Raw genomic sequence first — 26,013 nt, 5'->3', positions numbered from 1 at the left:
ACTAATCTTACCCACATAGGTGTCTAGGAAACTATTTCCCTCTAACTCACACATGTGGCCATCACCAAGTTCCCAAAGAAATCAACAATATTTCACTAATATACATGAGGTTCCAGATTCCTTAGGTCCTTTGCTGGGGAAAGGTCACCCATTATTGTTTCCCTTTGAAGGAGAGAATGAAAAGAGATACAATACCAACTAGGCTCTTTCAACCCTCCTCCTTCTGACCTTTATCCCTGCATCCTACTTGTTTTAAAAATGTCTTTTTGATCACTCAATGGAAATTGAATTTGGTAGAAAATGTTTCCCTATACGTAACCATTGCTGACAGGAGTTCAAAGTGAAACCAGTGAAAGTGTTTTAAAAGGCGACATCCTATCCTATTGCCAGATTTTGCTTGGATTGTAAAATATTTTGCAAGTTGAATGCAGAACGATCTTGGAATTGACAGTAGTATTTATCCTGCTTTCTTTCTGCCTTATGTAAAGAAAGTTATCTTGTTGTGTGTGCATGTACATGCATGCATTTGAGTGTGTATGCATGTGTGCTTTCGCCTAGCTTTTCCTTCCCTGGGGAGTGAAGAGCCCTGGTAGCCGCCACTGTTACTTTGTCTCTCTAGCTCCTCAGTTTCTGTTGAATCACTTTCCAATCGTGTCCAGAGAGGATTGTGATATTGAAATAATAGTATTATGTAAGAATTCCCTGGCCACATCACCTACTCATTCTTATGTGAATTAAAATGACATTTTAAATGGCTGAATGTACAGAGTGCACAGAATAGCTAAGAGTAGGCAAAAAACATATTTTTTCAAATTCAGCTATTGTATTAAGTTGTAAGATAAAGAATTACGTGTAAAGTTTTTTCAATAAATGGCTAGTGTTTATATATGTATGCCCCCTCCATATTCTTTCCCATTCATTCAAGAGAAAACAATATCAAGATAGAACAAAACCAAAAGAATATTCTAATATTCTAATATTCCAAAAATATATTCTTTGAGATGTTTGTACCGCATCTATTCTGAGGAAGAACAATGAACAAAATACTTTGTTGATCCATTCTGTTCCAGTAGATTGGGACTAAAAGTAGGACAGAGTTTTGGTGAAATTCAGATTTATTTTGAGGCTAAGTCTGTTTCTTTGTAAGGATAAAAATAAAGTAAATCACCATAATTAAATGATTTTAATAATGAATTTTATGTTCTTTTTTGTGTCTGGGACATCCTTCTCTCTCTTTTATGGCTTAAATTCTTTCCCATTCTCATGAACCAACTTCTGCTCCATCACTTCTACAAAAGCACCTCAATCAATCACCTAATAATGGCCTTCTTCTCTTTAAAAATCCAGTGGCTTTCTTTCAGTGTGTGTCTACTATCTTAAAGCTCTTGGAGCCTAGGATTCCTAACTTTTTAAAAACTGAGTAGACATTTTTAAAACAGTTTTAGTTTTATAGAAAAATTGAGCAGAAAGTACTGAGAATTCTCACATGCCCCGTCCTCCCTCCCATACATTTCCCCTATTATTATTATCTTACATTAGAGTGATATGTTTGTTCAATCAATATTTTTTAAAGTTGACAAGTATTTTTATTGCAGATAGTTTCATATACAATGTTAGTGATATCGATTTCCAACCCCTCCCCCGATGGAGCCACGTTCCTATCTCATAAAAACATTCAAATTACACTTAGATGTTTTCATGTTTCTCTCTTTTTTAGCACCTGGGGGTTTGCTTTCACTAGATTTTCTATTTTAACCCACGCTTCTTCTCATTCTTTCATTTTTAGCTTCTCTTTCAGTTTCTCTGCTTTAAACTGCTGGGTGCAGTCATCAAATAATTTTTGGTTCATCTCCATGAAGAGTTTCAGCATGTTGTACTGATATATCAAGACATGTCTTGTCTTGTTCCAGTGGGTCTTTCAGTTGTGGTACAGGGAAGGAAACGTGATGGGCAGAATCTTTGCTGCATTGTCACTGATTAGACTCATGATGTACGCGTTATTCCAGTAATATGGCGCTTGCTCTGCCACCTGGAAGTGGGGGCTGGAGACACACTTGGCTAAACGCTCCATGATCTTCACAAACTCGTGACAGTTCAATGACATCTAGAATCTCTTCTAATTCATTTAAGAACATTACTTCTTTTAGACTGTGAGTCTTTGGCCAGTGCTTGAGAAGTGCCATCACCACTGGTTCGGTGAGGGTGCTGTCCTTTTCTAAAAACTGAACTACGCAGTATGCCAGCTGAGGATGGTAAACGATCAGAGACTTCACTTTTTCCAAAGGTAATAACACCTTCAATAAGAAAATCTTGTGCTCTTCTTTCAGTGGTAAGGCAAATCCTTTTTAAAATATTTTATTGAAGTATAGTTGATTTACAATGTTTTGTTAATTTCTGCTGTACAGAAAAGAGATTGTTATACACACATACACACACACATATTCTTTTTCATATTCTTTTCCATCATGGTTTATCACAGGATAATGAATATAGTTTCCTGTGCTATACAGTAGGACCTTGTTGTTTGTCCATCCTATTTATACTAGTTTGTATCTGCTAATCTCAAATTCCCAGTCCTTCCTTACCCCACCCTCCATGCCCCTTGGCAACCACAAGTCGTCCTCTATGTCTGCGAGTTGTTTCTGTTTAATAGATATGTCATTTGTGTTGTACTTTAGATTCCATGTATAAGTGATATTATATGGTATTTGTCTTTCTCTTTCTGACTTACTTTGCTTAGTATGATAATCTCTAGGTCTACCCATGTTGATGCAAATGGCATTATTTCATTCTTTTTCATGGCTGAGTAATGTTTCATTGTATATATGTACCACATCTTCTTTATCCATTCATCTGTTGATGGACATTAAGGTTGTTCCATGTCTTGGCTATTGTAAATAGTGCTGCTATGAACACAGGGGTGCATGTAACTTTTTGAATTATAGTTTTGTCTGGGTCTATGCCCAGGATTGGGATTGCTGGATTATATGGTAACTATTTTTAGTTTTACAAGGAGCCTCCATACTGTTCTCCATAGTGGCTGCACCAATTTACATTCTCATCAACAGTGTAAGAGGGTTCCCTTTTCTACACACCTTCTCAAACATTTATTACTTGTAGACTTTTTAATGGTGGCCATTCTGACTGGTATGAGATGATACCTCATTGTAGTTGGAGTTTGTGTTTCTCTAATAATTAGTGAGGATGAGCATCTTTTCATGTGCCTATTGGCCATCTGTTTGTCTTCTTTGGAGGAATATGTATTTAGGTCTTCTGCACATTTTTTCAATTGGGTTGTTTGTTTTTTTTTGTTATTGAGTTGTATGAGCTTTTGTATATTTTGAAAATTAAGCCTTTGTCAGTTTCATCATTTGCAAATATTTTCTCCCAGTTCATATGTTGTCTTTCCGTTTTATTTTTTTTTTCTTGCTGTGCAAAATCTTATGTTCAATATTGATGGACCAATATTAAAACATTATTATTAACTAAAGTCTGTGGTATACTCTTTGTGTTCTACAGTTCTATGGGTTTTGATATATATATATTGTCATGTTTCTACTATTATAGTATTATACAGAATAGTTTGCCTAAAATATCCCTTCTATTCCACCTATTCCTCCCTGCCCACTGTCTCTGATAACCACCATTTACTCTCTGTTGCTATGAGTTTGACTTTTTTATATTCTACACGTAAGTAAGATCATGCAGTATTTGTCTTTCTGTGTCTGGCTTATTTTGCTTAGCATAATGTCCTCGATCTCCATTCATGTTATTGCAAATGGCAGGATTTCCTTCTTTTTAAGACTGAATAATATTCCATTATAGGTATATACATATATGTGTGTGTGTGTATACACATACCACCCATTTTCTTTATCGATTCATCTGTCAAGGGACACTTAGGTTATTTCCACATCTTGGGTACTGTGAATAAAGTTGCAATGAATATGTGAATGCACATATTTCTTTGAGTCAGTGATTTTATTTTTCCTTTGAATATACACTGAGAAGTAGTATTGCTGAATCATATGGTAGTTATAGTTTTAATTTTTTGAGGAACTTCCATACAGTTTGCCATAATGGCTGTACCAGTTTATGATCCCACCAGCAGTATATAAGGCTTCCCTTTTCTCCTCATCCTCAACATTTGCTATCTTTGACACTTTGATAATATCCATCCCAAGAGATGTGAGGTGATATCTCATTGTGGTTATAATTTGCATTTCCCTGATGATTAGTGATAATGAGCATCTTTTAATATACCTGTTGGCCATCTGTATGCCCTCTTTAGAAAAATGTCTATTCAGGTCCTTTGCTCATTTTGTAATTGGGTTATTTGTTCTTTTGCCATTGAGTTTTCTATTTTGGATATTAACCTCTTATTGTACACACAGTTTGTAAATATTTTCTCTCGTTCCTTTGGTTGCCTTTTCATTTTGTTGATTGTTTCCTGTGCAAAAACTTCTAGGTTTGATATAATCCTTCTTGTTTATTTCTGCTTCTGTTGCATGTGCTTTTATAGTCATTCAAAACAGTTACTGACAAGAACAATGTCAAGGAGATGTTGCCTCTGTTTTTTCTTCTAGGAGTTTTACAGTTTCAGGTCTTAGGCTTATATTGTTAATCCATTTTGAGTTGATTTTTTTATATGTTACCCTTCTTTTCTTTGCTCGAAATATAAGCATTCTACCCTTTATGGATATTTTGGCAACAACTGTATTCTGTAAATTCCCCACTTGTATTTGTGGCCCTGGTTTCTATTCATTTAATACAAATTCAGTCATAATTTTTGTACATTTGTAACATTGACAATAAAATTACGTTTAAATTAACATTGAGCCAGCTGTGTTTTCACAAGGCACCACAGCGGCTGAAAGCTAATGTATTTTCTTTTATTTCTTTTTCTGTATTAGGTAAAATGTTTTTGTGAGAAAGTGCTTTTGAGTTCATGGGTGTTTGTACTACTTTCTGTTGCTCAACACACTTGTTTTAATCCTCTAGTTGTGGTCTAAATGATATAATATGCTAGCCCACTGGGCACAGCTAGACTTGAAAAAAAAGTTTCATGCTAGGTGTGGCTCATATGAGCCTTTACTGCTGGACCTTTACAAAATCATCCCAGAATATCTGCTTAGTCAGTAAAGATAATTTGTCCTAGCATCTCAAAATTTGAAAAGTTATCAGGAAGAAGAACATAGTGCATGAAAGTCATAATAATTTTGCCACCTGAAGGATATAGGTTAGAGGTAAACTTTATGATTTTAATAAGAATACGCAAGTTGTCCCATTTTCTTTTCATAGAGCAATCTCCAGCTTTCTACATTTAATTATACTTGGCTTTGGAAGACCTCATAGAACTTCTGAAATGCTGTGCATCACACCTCTGTGGAACTTGAGGAAATGATTTTATTTTCCCTTTCTAGTTTTATTCCATTAGGGTAATAAAATAAAGACTTTAAATTTTAGATTTATGACTGCCTCTTTAAGCAGCGCTGGGACTTCTGTTAATGGTCTGACTTACTCGATTGAAAACTTTATAAAGGGCTATATTTTTAAAATGCATGATTGTAAGACTGTGCAGTACAGTTATACACACATGAAAGAAAAATGCAGAGCTAATAAGGACATCTGTGAAATGCATACTCCTAGAAACACCAATCCTCACAATATGGACAGAATTCTTTATTTTCCTCTAAACAGAGTTGGATCACTGTTTTATAATCCTTATGGATAGCTGGCTTGTCTTAATTATCTTCTCAGTCCTGAAACATGTATTTCTCATATGGCAGGTATTCCATTTAATAACTACTGAAATAAATTTTATATAAATAGAATTTTCTCCAAATACAAGAAGACTTAGAAAAAATGGGAGAAATTATGCTCTTCCACAAAATATTTATGTAAAAGGAAACATTTGAAGGAAAGTATACTTAGTCCATTATCATGAAATGTAGAAATACAAAGTTGGAATGTTAAATTATTGCAAGGATTTGGAAGTAAGTCTGACATATTTTGTTTTAATTACATGCCTCAATACTCACCACATAAGACCTCCCACTGCGTTGATCACATAATAGTCAACATTATTATCAAATATTTTTTATTGCTAGGCAAAATATGAAATAGAATCTTGAAATTATCTAAATAATTTAGTGCACATAGACTCTAAATTCAAATATGTCAGGCCAGTCTAAATAGTTTAGTGCACATAGACTCTAAATTCAAATATGTCAGGCCAAATAATACACTTTTGACATTTTATTCATTAAAGTATTTCTCAGCCTCAGCTGTACTCAATGATGAAATTAGCATAAATCATCACTTCTGACTTTTGTCTCAAGCCTTTTGAGAAAAGTAATTGAATAAAAAGGGAAATTGTTTTGCTAGATTCAAGTAAGTAATGTAAAATATTATTCTGATTCTCATACATTTTCAGACGCTTATGAGAGCATGCAATGAAATAATAGATGTAAGATGCTTAGTCCTACACTGATGCAAGGCAAATATGCAATATTTGTTTGAAAACATGATTGTTGTCAGTTTTAAGTGGAGCTATCCTTCCTTTAGAATTAGAATTCTAAATCATTCCATTAAAAATTGGAGACAATGCATTGGAACACACATCAACTCCAACCTGTCCTTATAAAAACATCTCTATACTTACTTGCCTTTTGATCTGCTGGAAAGGGTTTTCTGATATACTGTATATTGATTATCCATAAAACATGTTCAATATGTTAATTTTCCTTTCCTTCTTTTAATAAAGAGGTTATTTTTACAGTTGATTTTAAATTGACCAGTAAATGTAAATTTAGTTAGGATTTCATCTTTGCATAGAGAAGACTAGTCTTAAAATCTTCACAACTTAAAGTATTTTACATTTGTATAGGTACCAACCAAGATATGTTGCTTTATTATCAGTAATTTCAGCTTGAGATCTCATAAATTCATAATTTCAGTTGGTAGTATCTAAGAAATATTTGTATTTTTTGTTAGTTTCAACTGATGATAGACTATAACAGAAATTAATAGCATCACCAGAACTATGTACAAATATCAAAAATATTATTTAGATATAAGAGAAATTATAGATATAGTCGTGCTGCCAAATCATGTCACACAAATGCAAGGTAACAGTCAGCATATATATGTGAAGACATCCTTACAGCAGTAATTCCATGCGTCTATGAATGAAATCACTGCACACAAATATTCACATCAAAGGTAGTGTTTTACTTTTGTAGCTGAGATATGTTAGTGCTGTTTCATTTGGTGTGCTTTTCTCTCTTACCTACCTGTATTATGATTTTGGGGGAGGGAGGGGGAGATATAAAAGTTTACACTTATTGTGTTATATGATGACATCTTGTTCTAAATGTGCAGCTCTTCCTCTCCCTCTAACTCTTATGTTTGAAATGCATTGTTGAAAACAGCATTTTTTCCTTCTCTTGCCTAAGAGGCTTGGGGACTAAAAACATGCAATTCCAAGTAAAGGATTAGGAGAGAAATGAAGTATTTTTGAGCTGAAGGGTATCATTAACTGAGACACTGCTGAGATTGCAGCAGTTCAACACCACCATGTCAACCCCCCCCGCCCCCCACAAAAAAAAGTTTCAGATACTGTAAAGGAATCAGCCTTTAAAGGAAAGATGAGCAATATCAAAAAAAATTCTGAAAAATGATGTAACTATTCTGGTTGATAATACAAATTGTGAATAAATCATATACTGCAAGGGAAACATGAAAATAGGTTAGTATCTAGGAGGTTGGATGCTGAATTCCTAGAGAAAAAAAAGGTGATAAACATTTTGTCCCTTGCATTTCCTACAGCAGTAAAAGGAACTAATCTGTTGAAATTGTTGACTTCTATTGGACTCTAATAGGAATATGTTGTTTTCTGAAGGCTAGATTACTTATGTTTTAGAAATGTATTCTCTCTGGGTTTAGTCAATGTCTTCTCTTTTTTTAATCCCCAAATGATTGTACAGCAATGTCAAGCATGTCCACAGATTTGTTGGGTGACAGTCAAACCAAAACTTGGTCTCAGTTAATGATTGAACTTATTAATTACTAATTAATTTTGAACTTCCAGTATTGATATTTTCAACTTTCTAAATTATCACATAACCAAAGGTATGAATTTCAACTCAGAAAGTTTGGAGAAAGAATATAGAAAATTGATATTTTCCCTATTCAGGAAGGAGTAGGGGATAAGCAAGAGTCTCACAGGAAAGTGAGATGAAAATGCTGGAATAATTTCTATATCCAACAATTAGTAAACACAGTTAGAATTCCCTAATTTTATTTGTAATTGGATTAATTCCTATTATTTCATAAATGTCAGTACTTGTATATACACCCGTGTATGAAAACTCAAATCCAGATGATGAACTTCCCACAGCATCTGCATAATCATATTTTGTTGATTTCCCTCTCTTCTCCCCACATTTAGACTCGAAACTCTTTGATGCTTCCTCTTTACCCCGTTCTTAAGCATTTGACACAGCCACCAAATGTCAATAGCCCATGTGTATATTTTTGAATAAAATGAAAACAACGGCTGAAAATGTTCCCATGACTGCCACAGCTCATTATGACAGAGTTGTGAAGATGTACCTTTTTGACATAAATAGATGAAAGTTGAGTATGTGCCAGAGCTTGGTTTGAAGCCATACCTTCTTTGATTATTTCTTATTCTGGCATAGGAAACTCCAAAAATTAAGCTTCTATAACATGTCCTAAACTATTATCCTTCTCAAACTATTCCAAAAATTTGAAGAGGAAGGAACACTTCAGTTCTGAAGTGGCCTTCTATGAGGCCAGCATCACCCTGATACCAAAACCAGACAAAAATATCACAAAAAGAAAGATTACAGGCCAATATCACTGATGAACATAGATGCAAAAATCCTCAAGAAAATATTAGCAAATCAAGTCTAACAGTACATCAAAAGAATCATATAACATGATCAAGTGGATTTAACCCAGGGATGCAAGCATGGTTCAATACCTGCAAATCAATCAGTGTGGTACATCACATTAACAAATTGAAGAATAAAAAATGTATGATCATCTCAGTAGATGCAGAAAAAGCTTTTAACAAAATTCAACATCCATTTATGATAGAAACTCTCCAGAATGTGGGTATAGAGGGAACATACCTCAACATAATAAAGACCACTTCTAACAGACCCACAGGTAACGTCATACTCAATGGTGAAAACCAGAAAGCATCTCCTCTAAGATCAGGAACAAGACAAGGATGCCCACTCTTGCCCATCTTATTCAGTATAGTATTGGAAGTCCTAGCCACAGCAACCAGAGAAGAAAAAGAAATAAAAAGGAATCCAAATTTGAAAGGAAAAAGTAAAACTGTCACTGTTTGCAGATGACATGCTATACGTAGAAAATCCTAAAACAGCATCAGGAAAATACTACAGATCATCAATGAATTCAGTGGTTTCAGGATACAAAATTAGTATACAGAAATCTGTTGAATTTCAATACACTAAAAACAAACTATCAGAAAGAGAAATTAAAGAAACAATCTCATTTATAATCACACCAAAAAGAATAAAATGCCTAGGAATAAACCTACCTAAGGAGGTAAAATACCTGTACTCTCAAAATCATAAGATGCTAATGAAAGAAACTGAAGATGACATAAACTAATAGAAAGATACACCTTGTTCATGGTTTGAAAGAATTAATATTGTTAAAATGACTGTACTACCCAAGGCAATCTACAGATTCAATGCAATCCCTTTCAAAATACCAGTGACATTTTTCACAGAACTAGAACAAATAATTTTAAAAGTTATACAATTTTAAAAGTTGTATAAACTAACACAACATTGTAAAGCAACTATACTCCAATAAAAATTAATTAAAAATTTGTATAGAAACACAAAACAACCTGAATAGCCAAAACAGTCTTAAGAAAGAACAGAGCTGGAGGTATCACACTATTTACTTTCAGATGATTTAGCAAGATGATTGATAAATTAATGCCTGGCTGGCTGGCTGGCTGGCTGGATGGATGGATGGATGGATGGAACGAGAGGGCAAATATGGAAACATGCATTTAATTGCTGAATCTAGTGGTAGGTACTTAGATTATTGTATAATTCTTTCCAATTTTTGGCATGCTGGAAAACTTTCCAAATTGTAAAGCAAATACTAAAGGAAAACACAAGACATGCTTTATATTGGCCTTATTAGTAGCAAATCCAAGACAGGCATTTTTGAGCAAGTGATATATATGAGGGAGTGCTCTCATGCAAAATCTTTGAGAGAGTGAAGGAAAAATATATAGATTGATGCTAACAAACTGAAAGGTTAATGATTTTAAACTGGCTATTTATTTTTCCCATAAGAGTATAGGTAATGAATTAATAAAATAACTAAAATTTTCTGATGAAACGATGATTTTTATACTTCCAGTTTTTGCTTGTGAGTAATCATTCTATTCAAGAAATTGTAATTCTTCAAACTGATCCCCCCCCTCCTTTTAAAGTGTTATTATATCCAAATAAGATTGGCATTAAATGTTAGCTGGAACACTCAAAGCTCACATATAGAAAAAAAACAGTATCATTTGCCTGTTTGTAAAGCATCATACAGCACGCACAAATCATACAATTCAGAACTGCATGAAGTATGCCACTGTTTGAGTATAACATGGCATTTTTCCAGTTGGGATTATTAGATCATCTAGTAATAGTGGTTCTTGAAAATTGAGGGTCTCAGAGGTTAAATGAATTGCATAAAACCAGTCATTAGTCGTTAAGTCAGAGTTCAAATTCTGACTTTTGGGCTGAAGATCTCATCTAAATCTACTCTGCCACCCTTCACTCCCAAGTAGTTTGGATCTGGCTGGACCCTGAATTAATAAAATTCTCATCAGATCTTTCCCCCTTCCAGCTGCGAGAAATTAATCTGAGCTACTGGAATTGGCAGGGACAAATCTCTTTCCTCCCTATAAAAAGAAGATCAAATTGATATTACATTTCTGGGCTTGAAATAAATCTAATAGTATAATAATAATCAAATTGAAAACAAATAAATGTTGTATTTAAATGATTGAATTTCACTAAGTTAGAAAGCTAAAACATAATCATTGCCAAATAAATCCTACAGCTTCCCTAAGAATCTTGGATATTTAGATACATATTAACTGTTCAGCTGGAGAGAATGTTCTTTTTTCTTCACCCATATGTATGAACTATTCAAGTTATTATCTGATAAGGTTATTTTTAAAAATCACTATACTTCTGAAGTGGTACACTTAATATTGAAAACTTGGAAAATTATTATTTGCAAAAAAATATAAAAGCTAAGTACATTTGCTGTGATTTAGGAAATACTGTTAACTATCCCTGAATAAACTTCTTCTATAAATATGTTTTTATTTTTTGTTTGCTTATTTGTTTACAGGTTGAATAAAATAAAGTTACACATGACACAAATTTGTTTATTTTGATAGCTGAATCACAACTTAACCACTCCTAAAATTTATTAACCAATGCTTGGCTATTAAGGATGCTGTTTATTTCACAAAGTGTAGGTTTAATTCACTATCAACAAGGTTGGTTCATTCATGTATGGCATTACATAAGATTCTAGGTTCTTTGTTAAAAAACGTAAATGGGACTTACTGCCTTCTCCATTTTAGAAAATGCAACTATTTTCAACCTCCCTTTTTGAACACTTGTTATCTTGATATTGTGTTTATGTTATCAGTAGGGAAGACGTAGATAAACATTTGGCTTTGGGATAGAATGGAAGGGGTAACAGGTGGTTCTAAAGGTTTTCTCTAGACTCAGGGGTACCATAAGCTTTCAGTCTTGGTTCATTCACCTTGTAATGTGAATGCAGGAGATTATTAGGAGCACACCTATATACCAGATTCAAGATTAGTGAAACTCCAGTTAAGGAATACACACCTGATATTGCACCTGGTGGTCATGATTGTGTATTAAGTCCTGAGAACCAGCACTGATGAGACCCAGATACCTAAAGGGTGGAGAGTTGTCTGTATTTTGCAGACTGTGTTAAGGGCCCATCGTGGACACCTGTGGGGCTATATGACTAAACAGGTTTAAACACTAAAGGGATTCCAGAGCCCTGTGTTGGAATTGTAAACACACACTCAACCCCATTTCTCATGTCCAAGCACATCCCAAATTCCAATTGACTTGAGCATCAGAAAATGGGATCAGGTTTCAGAAGACTCCTGTTGTGACATTTCAGGATGTGCCGTGATGTTTTCTGTCTTCCATCCTGTCTTTTCAATAGCTGTCTTTGGCGCTGAGTACAGCCTATTGTGCCTTATCAATGCAATTATAAATCTGAATCCAGACCATACTACTAAATCAAGCAGAGTTGGTGTTCAGGAGGGCTAAGATTATTTTTCCCTATACATTAGAATTTTTTTCCCCTATACTGATATTTTCTTACCTTAATGAACGTTCTAATCATACTCTGACTCCATGTTGGATAAGCACCACTTCCTCAAAACATACACATAAAATCACATACATGTATGCCCATGCTCTGGAGATCTGCTGTAACTTGGAGTGACTACAGAAATAATGTACCTTGAACCACATTCAAATGTGTTTAGTCATCAGTGCTATTGGAAAGAACAGTGGCTTTAAAAATTTAACAGTCCTTACAATCAGCGGGAGTGTTTTTTCAGCGACATCATCCTACCAGTTCTTATTCTTTATGGGTGAGGACAGTGAGGTGCTTTTCTAACAAGCACTTTTTGTGATTCTTATGAAGAACCTCAACATGCATGAAGTTGCTTTCTTATGTTTAGGTTTCTGGTTTACTCTTTTTATGTGGAACACCTTAAGGATTTAGGGGGGAAAAAAGAACAAGAGATGATTTCCACGTACATTCTTAATGTGACATAAGATGGCTTTTATAGATGTGAATTCAATACTCCTCTTTTAATCTTGGGATGAAATGTGGCTGTAAACTGTGGTATATGAAGATAATTGCATGTACTAGAAATCTGTATAACTTTGGAAAGAAGATCTAAGCTTCCTGTCTCATGGGAAATATTAAGGGCTGTATTATCCTGTAAAATGGATAGGAAAGGGACCCCAATAATAAGGTATGCTTGCTCTCAAAAGGCACAGCAAGATCCTCAGCATAACATAACTGCACAGAGACCCACAAACTGAGTCGGAGCAGGCCGCTGCAGTGGGCGTATCCATACCATCCTAGAAATACATAACAGTGGCCATTCGACTCTAGAATCTACTATCATGACTAAAATGATAAACTAGCAGTGTTTAATCCAAATATTATTGAAACCTTAGAGGGAATCTTTTTCCTAAATTGTATATTTACAATGGGCAAAGTAATTCAGAATGGCTGAATATGAAGGACAAATATATTCTAATAGCATAACAAATTAATATTGTGTTTTTGAAATAGATTGTGGTTAACTCTTGCCTTTCTTCTTTTATAAGAGTGTTGATTTGATCATTTGCATTTAGAATCGTTTTGCATCATATCTGTATATCTCCATCTGAGAGTAAAGACATGTAGAGTAAGGAGGGTTGTTGGGAGGGAAAAGAACAATTGGTTGCCTAAAGAAAGGAAAAAGAGGCTATCTAAATTCTTGGTCAAACGTAAAGAGTACTCTATCCCCGACTATAGAAAATATTTGTGTTAAAATAAGTCATTTTTGAAGTTAAAGTATCCCACCTTTTCTGCATTCAGTAATATATTATTTTCTATAAAATCTGTTGACTTACAGGAAATTCCTGAATACTCACAATTGGGAATCACTAGGGAGAAAGATGTGTGGTCAGTGGCTATAATTTATTGAAAAATATATATCAATACACACACACACACTCCATATACATCCAACCCTCCAAACCACCCTGATGAGCAGGCATTCTTAATCTTCATTTTATAGATGAGAAAGCCAGGGCTCGGCATACTTAAGTAACTTGCTTGTGGTTACACAGCTAATAAATGCTAGTACTGAGTTAACAGAGAAACAGGTCTGCATGGTCCCACACTTATTCTTTTTTTCCCCATATTTGTCATTTTATTTTACTTTATTTTTAATTTTCATTGAAATATAGTTGTGTTAGTTTAGGTGTACAGAAAAGTGATTCAGTTATACATATATAAATATATATGTATTCTTTCTTTATATTCTCTTTCATTATAGGCTATTACAAGATATTGAGTAGAGTTCCCATGCTATATAGTAGGTCCTTTGTGGTTATCTATTTTATATATAGTAGTGTGTATATTGTAATCTCAAACTCCTAATTTATCTCCCCCCTCCCCGCTACCCACTTTGGTAACCATAAGTTTGTTTTCTATGTCTGTGAGTCTATTTCTATTTTGTAAATAAGTTAGTTTGTATCGTAAGTGTTATCATATGATATTTGCCTTTCTCTGTCTGGCTTACTTCATACGTATTCTTCACTGTTATATGCTGTTCCCAGAGACAGAAACAGATGCCAAGAGGTAGAAACAGAAGATCTGAGTCTCATTGTTGACCAAGAAATCCAAAAACCAATCCCAGACAGACATAGAACCATATTACTGTTGAGGACCCAAATGAGACCTTAAAATAAGACCCCTTTAAGTGGGATAACTTTAGTGAGTTTCTCTTCTTTGGAAAAAACATAAGTAAATAAAATAATTAAAATGAGGCATGCAAGTAGGAAAAAAAACCTTTTTCCATCAATGCCTTTCCATCAAAGACACATGTAAACAAATAATTTCAATGCCATACTTCACATAGCAGAAATCAGTATTTTGGGAAGAGGAAAAATAGAAAGGAAACCGAGAAGAGGAAAAATAGAAAGGCTTTATGTGACTGTCAGGGAATATTTTGAAAGGAGGTACCATTTCAGGTGGGTATACAAGTAAAGGTAGGAATTTGTTATTTGTAGGAAGGGGGAAGTCATTTTCTTGCTAATGCAAGAAAAATGATGTGCTCTATTGATATAATTAAGTACAAACGTTGTGCATAATTTGAGGACTCCTTCACCTTTACAAATCATTTAAGTGACCCTACATTTCTAGGGGCTTCCATAACTTCTGAACCATGAAACCTGAGTGATTAACAGTTTGAAAGAATTAATTTACATTTCCAAAGCAAGACAGAGGTTTTTATTTTCATTTGTCAACTTCCTCTATTAAAATGGACCCCAGCCTTTCAAAGATCACTTCATGGTTTTGCCCTTTTTCCTGCTGATCCATGTTGCCTTATACTGAATTTAAGGAGACTCAAGGTAGGTTAATTAAATTTGCTGAAGCTCTTTGCAAAGCCACATTGGGGGCAATTTAATTTTTTTTTCTGTTTAGCTGGTTGAGAAAAGAAATTCAGGCACAACTGTATAAAATACTGTTTTAATTAGATCCAAAGAGAAATGTAGCCTTGGATTCTTATTAAAGTTCCTTAATTATGAAAATTAATTTTAAAAGACATAGTAGCTTTGTCTTACAAAAGTGAACGTTTGTGAAGTTACTTTGCACTGTCCATAAGAAAAAAGGTAATGAGTCAAATTTTGTTCCTTTCATTATTTTTGTCAGTAAACAAAGTCTCAAATCAAGAGAGGGTAATTTTCAGGAACTCCTGAAAAAACAACAAAAAAAGAATCAGACATAAATTCATATCTCAAAGTGCTAAAATTTTCCAAAGCAAGAAAGGGGAGCCACCCACTATGTATCCAAATGAATTTCTGAAGAAATACTTGAGCATATTTTTAGGCAATTAATATATATAGTTTGGTTTCTCTTTTCTAAAATATATTTATTTTTAATAAAGTAAAAATCTCAGTAACAAAAATCAACAATAAATAAATTCAGTGCTAAATATTATAAACATCTCTCACATCTCTTCAGATGTCTAAGTAAATTATCATTGAAATTGTCTTTTCTCAATGACATTGGTGAATGATTTCTGTGCTTTGGCCTGTGATACTCCTGTATGCACCATAGCCAGCTTAATTGTTTGAACAAAGTCAGTAACTTTGTCATTGGTTTAAACATCCAATGTAATACAGTATACAATCTGTATATAATACAGTATTATATACAGATTGTATACATTCTGTATTATATACAGTATACAATCAGTATATTACAGAACTAGAAACACATTCAAATAGAGATGAGAGAGGGATAGATTTCAGAAAAATGTTTACACACTTACTTATACTAACATATTCTCTCTCTGCTCTCTCTTTCACAGACATACATACATTACAAATACATACATACCCTACTCTGTTTTCACTTCGCATACTCCAATTTGCATTGCGTGAATAGTGCTACAGTTTGAAGATTAGTTATACTTATTAAATTCACTGGATAGATATATAGATAGAAGTATAGATATAAATATAGATAGAGATGTAGACATAGATGTAGATGTATACATAAATATTGATTTTTTTTGATTAGCTACTTGAATTTATCCATATAGATACAGCTTGAGATAATGAATTTCTATATTATTTCTCAGATATGAATTTTCCATACTTTCCAATAATTTTGTCCACTGTTTTCTATTTATGGTTATAATAAAATCTTGTCAAAGCATAAATAAAATATATTTCATTTCAAATTTCTATTAATTTTTGAAAATCAAGATTTGGCATATAATTTAACAGCCTACTTGGTGGAAAGAACATAGGCTTTGGAGCCATATCTAGACTGAATATATGCTTCATCACTTAGAGCCCATGTAATGTAGAGAAAGTTGCTTAACAACTCTGGGTTACAACATCCATATCTATAAAAAAGAGGATAACTCATACTTATCTCATACTCTATAAATATGTTATTGTTTGACTCAGAACCACTTATTCTCATGTTCTTACGTTTAATTCTTACGTTGAATATAAACATTTATAATTGTAGACATATATTTATATTTTTCTATCTACCTCTCAAATTCTTTTTCAATTCATTCAATGCTAAATTTCATTAGTGAATGATGAAACCATCATATTAAAGCAGAGAGAAATATAAAAACACTGAGCTGAATTGTATGAGTTCTAAGTATTATTTTGATGTTTATGTTTGTTTTACTGTTGGGGAGTGGGAAATTATCTAATGAATATAGTCTGAGGAGAGATTGATAGCACATCATGGTAACACATATTTAAGTTTCTACCTCATCTTGTTTTCAGTATTAAAAAGGAGCAATGACCAAAAACATTTCCTAAAAGTGGTTTTCTTAATTGTTCACTGTTCATCATATCTATAAAATCTCCTCTAGGATTGAATTTATTACTTTGCCTCTGTGGGTTAAATTTTCTTTGCTATATCTCCAATATTTCATCTTGTCTTTTAAACAGTTTGCTATCAAATTGTGGCCTAAGCTCACAGGGCGTTATCTTCGTGAGGAGAGTTCACCTCTGTAACACTGGAAAGTTTTGGAACTGAATTCAGGCAAGATGAGAAAGAGGCTTCAGGATTATGTATTAAATTCTAATGTATTTTCACAAAATAACTTGCCAAGTGTTCATAATTAGGATATCCTCTCATTGTTATTGGCTACATTATAAGAGACTATCTGGTATCAAGCTCAATGAAAACAATCATAACAATTTCTTTTCTGAAGTATATATATAGGTTAAAAATAATTTATTTTTTCTTATACATTAAAGTTGCATAAATCACTTAATCCAAGAGTTCCTTTCACACATTTTATGCAATTTTCTTATACTCAGGCTTTTCCACTCATGTCAAGTTAAAGTTTCAAGTTGAACATATACACTGTTGACCTGAAACAAATAGACTGCCAGTTATTTCTCCAGCAAAGATGGGTTTATTTGGGATTAGCAGAGAGTCGCAGTTCAGGGTCTGCAACCAGGGTGAGCCACTTGTGTGTCCCTGCAGGAGAAGGGAAGGAGGTCATTTTACAGAGGGGAAAAGGAAGTTGGAGGGCTATGGTAAACAGAGTCCACTGCTTTTCATTGGCTGAATCCTTGCCAGGAAAGAAGGGTAGTCTTCCTTCATGTTGGGCTTGGCTGTTGTCACAGGATATGAGAGTTCCCCTTTCTGGTCTCCCAACACCGTTTAATTGAGGTTTCTGTTTATTAATTTTTACAATACTTTCCATAAGCCAAAAGACAATGTTTATCTAAGTTATAGTTTTCTAAGAAATAAGAATAAACATCTTAAGCTAAGCTGGAAAAGTAATTAAAATTGAAACCAACACAAACTTTTTTCTCATTCTAAGAAATTTCCACTCAAAACTAGGCATTGTCATTTTAAGGCAAAGCTATGTTGTTATATATACAGAATATTTTGAACAATAGTTTGTAGTCATTTTGCCAGAATGGCAGTAATGCCATTGATCTAGTGAAAGAATTTTGTCTCATTTTTATAAATTCTTATCATTTATTTGCTTAATGTAGTGATAATCTGATGATATGAATATAGCCAATTAAAAGTCATCTTTTTTTTTAGATTTACCTTCATAAAAAGTGAAGAATATGTTTTGACATTTGTAAAAACTTCACTAGTATTTTGTGAGTGAAGCTAGCAAGAGGCAGAATTCTTTCTTGCTGAGTTATAATTGCATATAAAATAAATATAAATATGAAAAAAGTAAGAGAATTCCAGAAATGCTGGAACTCTTGGAATATTCTTGGGTGTAAGCTTGTACAAACAATGCTGCTATGTTTGAGGGGGTAAGGATTGCTTTAAAACCATTCCTTATTCAATTCCAGAAAGAAATATCTAGGGGAGTATATATGTTTTCACTGAATCTCCTTATGATAAGTGTGTAAGAGAAGAAATAGTCAGTGTGGGCTGTTATGTGCTCAACACTCACAATGAATTAGTTTAAGATGCATTTTGAGCTTTAAGAAATAAAAACGATAGCTACAACTCTATAGTAATATACTTTTTAACCATTTAAGTGGCATGCATTTTCAGTGCTAAACAGAAGGCCATAAAAATCAACACTAGTAGGGGCTTCCCTGGTGGCGCAGTGGTTGAGAGTCCGCCTGCCGATGCAGGGGATACGGGTTCGTGCAGGGGATACGGTCCGGGAGGATCCCACATGCGGCGGAGCGGCTGGGCCCGTGAGACATGGCCGCTGGGCCTGCGCGTCCGGAGCGTGTGCTCCGCAACGGGAGAGGCCGCAGCAGTGAGGCCCGCGTACAGCAAAAAATAAATAAATAAATAAAAATAAAAAATCAACACTAGTATATTATTTATGCTTAGGTATTAATTACTTGGGGATATAAAATGTCATTACTTATTTTTATACCAGCTAACTGAAGTGGAAAAATGAGATAATTCTCACAAGCAGAATTCACATTTGCTTCAATTATGTGGATACTTCGGATGAGTAAAACTTTTATGTTATAATTACTACATCTTTCAACTTTACTTCATGTCTTGTCACAACTTTAATATGTCAGTTCCAGTTCTACCAATGCTAGGGAATTTTTTTTTTTTCCTTACCACAATATGTTGTACTTTGCTGAGTATGTTCTAAAATTATGGGAATCTTAGGTATTGGAAGAAATAGGATAACAGTTTCAAAGTTATCACAAGAAGATGTAAATCTGTGGTGACATACACAAATAAGCATCTTAAAGATAGCTTTTTTAAAATGGACTCTAAAATTTTAAAGGTCCTTGTTTAAAGTATCTAATGCAACCAGATCAAATTTTGGAAGTAAGTATATCAGTTACTTGGTAGAACATGTGCTTTAAACATTTCTTACACAAGGCACAATATTGCATAGCTTTATAAGGGCATAAATATAATTTAACACACAGTGATCTAAACCTTAACTTGATTTATGACTGCTGACAGCATCTAAGCACAAGAAATAAAGGCAACAAACTTTCCTCAGTCGTTGGAATGCTTAGTGTTAATTTTGTTTGCACGTAATTGTGTTTTTTTACCTTGTACCATAAAGAAGGTTTTCCTCCATTATTTTCGGTATTCTCTGTATCACATTTCAAGGGCATTAGTATTTGAGGCACATTTTTGCTAATCCCCTTTTCCATGCTTGGCCCTATCTAGGACAAAGGACACATTTTCTCCCAAATCTTGGGAGACTAGTTTACATTGATGTCCAAGTGTTCTTATATAAAATAAGATAAATGAGTTAGCATTAACTGTTCTATTTTTACTTAGAACTTTAATAATTGAGAGACTGGTTAAAAACAAACTTGTTATAAATGACTGTGATTTGGAGGAGAAAAATATATATATTAGAATATTCAGTATTCATTCAATAAGTATGCCTCAATTAATGACTGCATTACACAATAAATGTTAGTATATCAATCAGGTCACCAAAGAGCATTGCATTATTAACATTCATTAACTTTGTAACAGATAACTTAATTGTACAAATAACCCAAAGCTATGTAATTAGGATGTGATTATATTCACATTTCTTTATGACAAAATGAACTTATAGTTCAAGTAACTGGTGCAAGTAAAAAGGAAAATGTGAAATGAGGTTATAAATCAACTATTAAATACTTATTCTCCTTTGCTACTGACTAGGTACAAAAGGATGTTTTAATTCTCTGTGTTTTAATAACAATTTTCTGTTAAGTAATTTTGTAGAATTGAGCCCAATAATAGTCCCTCTTTTCACATTATAGTCAAAATGTTCCCTCTTTTCTCATTATTTGGGAAAGGCAGGACTGTTTTCTTGTTGCTTTAATTATGTTTATATTATGTGTATATTCATGGGCTAAAATAAGGAAAACTTAAACATTAGGATATACTGCCTTTTTTTCAATCTTTATTATAAATCTTCATTTCTTGCAGGGAGGGAGGAGTAGTTATTTATGGGTTAATTAGTCCTAACTCCATCCTTGGACAAAGAGATGTTGAGAATGCCAGCATCTGATAAGGACTGATGAAAGCTTAACTCTTGGTTTCAGGTGAAGTACTCGTGCTCATCTAGTATTTATATCTGCACTTCAACATTCTGGAACAGGACATCCATATCAAAAAATTAAGAAGTTTACTGGAAATACAATAATTAGTACACTCCTTTTTATATTTAGTGTGGCAGATAATTTTCTTTCCACTCAAAATTATGCACAATTTAGAATTTTCTGTGCTTTAGGTTGAATAAAGAACTAGTTTGACAAATAAATTGAAATCATATGACTATCTTAACCCTGATTTATTAACTATGGTACAATTGGAAGTAATGAGTAAACTCTCTGACTCCTAAATCATTGAATGAGAGAAGCAAAATTTAGTAGTACAATCTATTCTAACATCATTTATTTTTGTGTTGTCCCCCATTACCTGTCTTTTTGTAATCCACAGCGTTACTTGACATAGGTGAACTCACTCTCTTTCCGATATTTATTTGAGTATATTTTAAATTTCAAATCCACCTGGAGAGTCAGCCCAACTTTTATGACTGTCTCCCTTCCAGCAAGATCTCCCAGGTTCACCTTATTAAGAAGAGATAACGTGTACCGCAGGTCTCCAATGTGCCTGGCCCTAGGCTACCATTCATCAGTTCTGCTTCTCTTTAAACACAGTTTTCCATAATTTTGGTTTTTCCATGTCATGCTTATTAATTTTTCAACAAAGAGGTGAATGTTTGGAATGGCTACCAAGATATGTTTGTTTTAACACTCCCTGGTAGTTCTAGAGACAAAAATTCCAAAGGTTTGAAATCTAATTTTAGCCCTAATATTAGATAAGCAGTCTTAGGGTACATTACTATTGTAACAGCCCTAAAAACATTTTATTTTAGAATTTTAAATTTTTTAATGAAAAGTGATATATGTATACAGAAAAATGCACATACTATAAATATACAAATTAAATTTTTGCAAAATGAACACACCAGTGCAACCAGATAGAAATAAGAATTAAATCATTACTAATATCCAGAAGTCCCCTTCCATTCACTACTGACTCAAGGAGAGCTATTTTCCTGACTTCCAGGAGCATAAATATTTTTTACATACTTTTCTCAGTGGCTTCTTTTACTCCATGCTGTGTGATGCTCATCTAAATTTTTTCATGAAGTTGTAATCTTTCATTCTCTTTGTTAAATAGTATGTCATTTTGTGAGTAAACCACAATTTCTCTAGCACTGTATTTATCCAGTTTTCAGATATTATGAATTATATATTTATAAGCATATACATTTCTCTTGGGTACATACCTAGGAATGGAATTGTGTCATATGGTATTCATATATTTACTTGTTTTTTAAAAATAGCTTTACAGTATTCCAAAGAGTGTGAGCATTGTATGGAAGTTCTTGTTACTCCAGATGTGTGTCAACACTTAGTATTTTCTGTCCTATGACAAATGAAGTTGAGCACCTTTTCATTTTAGTGTCCCCTGAAATTTGAATAAATTGATCTGCCAGATCAACTTAGAGGGCTTGTCCTGGCTGCTTCTTTTTGGAAAACTTATTTCCTAAGATATTTGAAGCATTCTAACTCACTTCAAAAACTATTAAAATCCTAACCTGTTAATGTTGATTGTATCCATATCCAAAGATTTTGGCAAAGTTTAGTCTTTGTAGACATTTAGATAAGAGATTTTCTACTGAAACAATTTTTTTGTATTTTAGCACTTTTGGTGACATTAGAAGATCAATTATAATGTAAAACAGGGTCCACAGATCCTACAGGTCATCCTTGCTGGGCCTGGGTCATGTTCTGTGACTGGGCAAACAGATACTCTGGAGCTGGAGAGTTAGATGAGGGCTCTCATGGTACCTGAAAACTCATGGAAAGTTATATGAGGGTGGTAATGGGGAACTTAAGAAACGAATAATGCAATTGCACGTTGAAAATGACATTTCAAAAGTTTTTTTTCAATAAATAAAGAATAACTGAGTATTTCAATGTCAAGCATTCCTTGAATCATCTTTCATTATGTCTACTGATACTCGATAGAGTAACAGCAATGACTCAAGATTGACCAGATGCATATTCAGTGGATGTACATACAGAATCAAAATTATAAAAAACTATTGCTTTGATAATAGCAAATATCAAATGAAGATCTCTATTCACTGATAATAGAGATATTCATTTATAATAAAAGTATAATCTGTGTTTTAAGTGTATTTTTTCTTTTTTGTACTTGAATGGCAGTTAAGGACTACCATTTGGCAGGTAAAAAGAAGCAGGCTTACTTGTTTTCATGAATTGCATAATCATTCTTTCTCTTCTGAATTCCACATTTTAGTACATGCAAGGAGAATGAAACAAACAAACACAGAAACTTTTCTTTCAGAATTTATTTAATAAAATCTTGAAAGGTGGAGTAAAGATGGTGGCGTGGGAAGACACGGAGTTAGCATCTCCCCACAGCTAGGGTTCCTGGCGGCTGCTGGTGGGGAACTCTGACACCCAAGGAGATGGGAGGAACCCCAAAGTGAACCGGTAGGATGTAGGGGGACTGAGGGCGGAGGAGAAGTGGAGGCCAGACAAGATTGGTGCCCCTGAGGCAGGTGGGAGGGACTCTCCAGGAAAAGCAGGAGAGGAGCAGAGGGTGATTGCCTGGCCCACTCAGTCCAGGGAGCCTGCTGAGCTCCCAAGCCAGTACCCCCCCTCCAAAGCCCCCTCCATAGGTCCTTGGGGGCATAGGAGGGAGGCTGGGGAGATCAGGAGAGGCAGGTGGGAGGGGCCCTCCCAAACTGGAGGAGCAGGAGAGGAGAGGAGGGCTTTTACCCTGCCCACTCGAGCCCAGGAAGCCTTCTGGGCTCCCAGGTGAGGTCCCCTGCCCTCTGAGACCAAGGGTGGGGGGCACACCTGGGTCCCTTCTGTTCCTTGAGCCTAAGCCCCATCCCCCACAGCTCCCAGGGCCTTTTCCAGCCCTGGGGGTCCTAAGAATTGGCCCCACCCACTGCTCAAACCTCACCCTTGCTTAGTCCCCGACCTCCACAGCCAAGGCCTTTTCCCCACGTTTTTTATTTTTCTTTTCCATCCTCTTTTTTACTGTTGTGGTACTGATGTACATTCCAGTTGTTGATTCATCTATATTTTAATTTTTATATTCTTCCTAATATATCTGTTAGTTTCCTAGTCTAATTTTATTTTTACTCTGTTCTGCTTTTTTAAATTTTTTGCCACCCCAGGCAGCTTGTGGGATCTTGGTTCACGAGCCTGGGGTCAGGCCGAAGCTCCAGAGGTGGGAGCTCTGAGTCCAAACAATCAGACAAACAGAGAACCTCAGACCGCAGAGAACATTCATCAGCATGAAGTCTCACAGAGTTCCTCATCTCAGCACCAAGACCCAGCTCTACCCAACAGCCTACAAACTCCAGTGTTGGAAGCCTCAGGCCAAACAGCTACCAGTAAGACAGGAACACAATGCCACTCTTAAAAACAATTAAAAAAAACATGAGACGACAAAAAAATATGTCCCAGATGAAGGAGCAAGGCAAAAACCTACAAGACCAAATAAATGAAGAGGAAATAGGCAATCTACAGGAAAAAGAATTCAGAGTAATGATAGTAAAGATGATCCAGAATTTTGGAAATAAAATGGAGGCACGGATTGAGAAAATACAAGAAATGTTTAACAAAGATCTAGAAGAACTAAAGAACAAACAGAGATGAACACACAATAACTGAAATGAAAAATACACTAGAAGGAATGAATAACAGAATAATGGAGGCAGAAGAACGAATAAGTGAGCTGGAAGACAAAGTGATGGAAATAACTGCCAAGGAGCAGAATAAAGAAAAAAGAATGAAAAGAATTGAAGACAATCTCAGAGACCTCTGGGACAACACTAAACACACCAACATTCGAATTATAGGGGTCCCAGAAGAAGAAGAGAAAACGAAAGGGTCTGAGAAAATATTTGAAGAGATTATGGTTGAAAACTTCCCTAACATGGGAAATGAAATAGTCACCCAAGTCCAGGAAGCACAGAGTCCCATACAGAAAAAACCCTAGAAAAAACACACCAAGACACATATTAATCAAAGTAACAAAAATTAAATTCAAAGAAAAAAATATTAAAAGCAGCAAAGGAAAACAAAAAATACTACACAAAGGAATCCCAATAAGGTTATCAGCTGATTTTTCAGCAGAAACTCTGTAGGCCAGAAGAGAGTGGCAGAATATACTTAAAGTAACGAAAGAGGAAAACCTACAACCAAGATTACTCTACCCAGCAAAGATCTCATTCAGATTCAATGGAGAAGTCAAAAGCTTTTCAGACAAGCACAAGCTAAGAGAATTCAGCACACCAAACCAGCTTTACAACAAATGCTAAGGAAACTTCTCTAAGCAGGAAACACAAGAGAAGAAAAAGACCCACAAAAACAAACCCAAAACAATTAAGAAAATGGTAATAGGAACATACATATTGATAATAACCTTGAATGTAAATGGATTAAATGCCCCAAACAAAAGACACAGACTGGCTGAATGGATACAAAAACAAGACCCATATATATGCTGTCTACAAGAGACCCACTTCAGACCTAGGGACACATACAGGCTGAAAGTGAGGGGATGGAAAAAGATATTCCATGCAAATGGAAAATGAAAGCTGGAGTAACAATACTCATATCAGATAAAATAGACTTAAAATAAAGACTGTTACAAGAGATAAGGGGGGGGACACTACATAATGATAAAAAGATGAATCCAAGAAGAAGATATAACAGTTATAAATGTTTATGCACCCAACAAAGGAGCACCTCAATACATAAGGCAAATGCTAACAACCATGAAAGGGGAAATTGACAATAACACAATAATAGTAACACCCCACTTATACCAATGGCCAGGTCATCCAAACAAAATAAATAAGGAAACACAAGCTTTAAATGACACAGTAGACCAGATCTAATTGATATTTATAGAACATTCCACCCAAAAGTGGCAGAATACACTTTCTTCTCGAGTGTACATGGAACATTCTCCAGGATCGATCACATTTTTGGTCACAAATCAAGCCTTGGAAAATTTAAGAAAATTGAAATTGTATCAAGTATCTTTTCTGACCACAACGCTATGAGATTGGAA

The 26,013-nt window shown here is 34.5% G+C and overlaps 1 pseudogene; it reads right to left on the bottom strand.

Moving 5' to 3' along the window:
- Positions 1-1,696: 1,696 nt before the first annotated feature.
- The window catches only part of LOC131742768 (serine/threonine-protein phosphatase 2A 56 kDa regulatory subunit gamma isoform pseudogene), a 134,562-nt pseudogene continuing 110,245 nt past the window's right edge, over positions 1,697-26,013 (bottom strand).

This window comes from Kogia breviceps, chromosome 15, assembly GCF_026419965.1.
Source record: "Kogia breviceps isolate mKogBre1 chromosome 15, mKogBre1 haplotype 1, whole genome shotgun sequence".
In the NCBI taxonomy this organism is placed as follows: Eukaryota; Metazoa; Chordata; class Mammalia; order Artiodactyla; family Physeteridae; genus Kogia; species Kogia breviceps.
The sequence above is the reverse complement of the archived record's forward strand: the minus strand, read 5'-3'. Positions and strand labels throughout refer to the sequence as shown.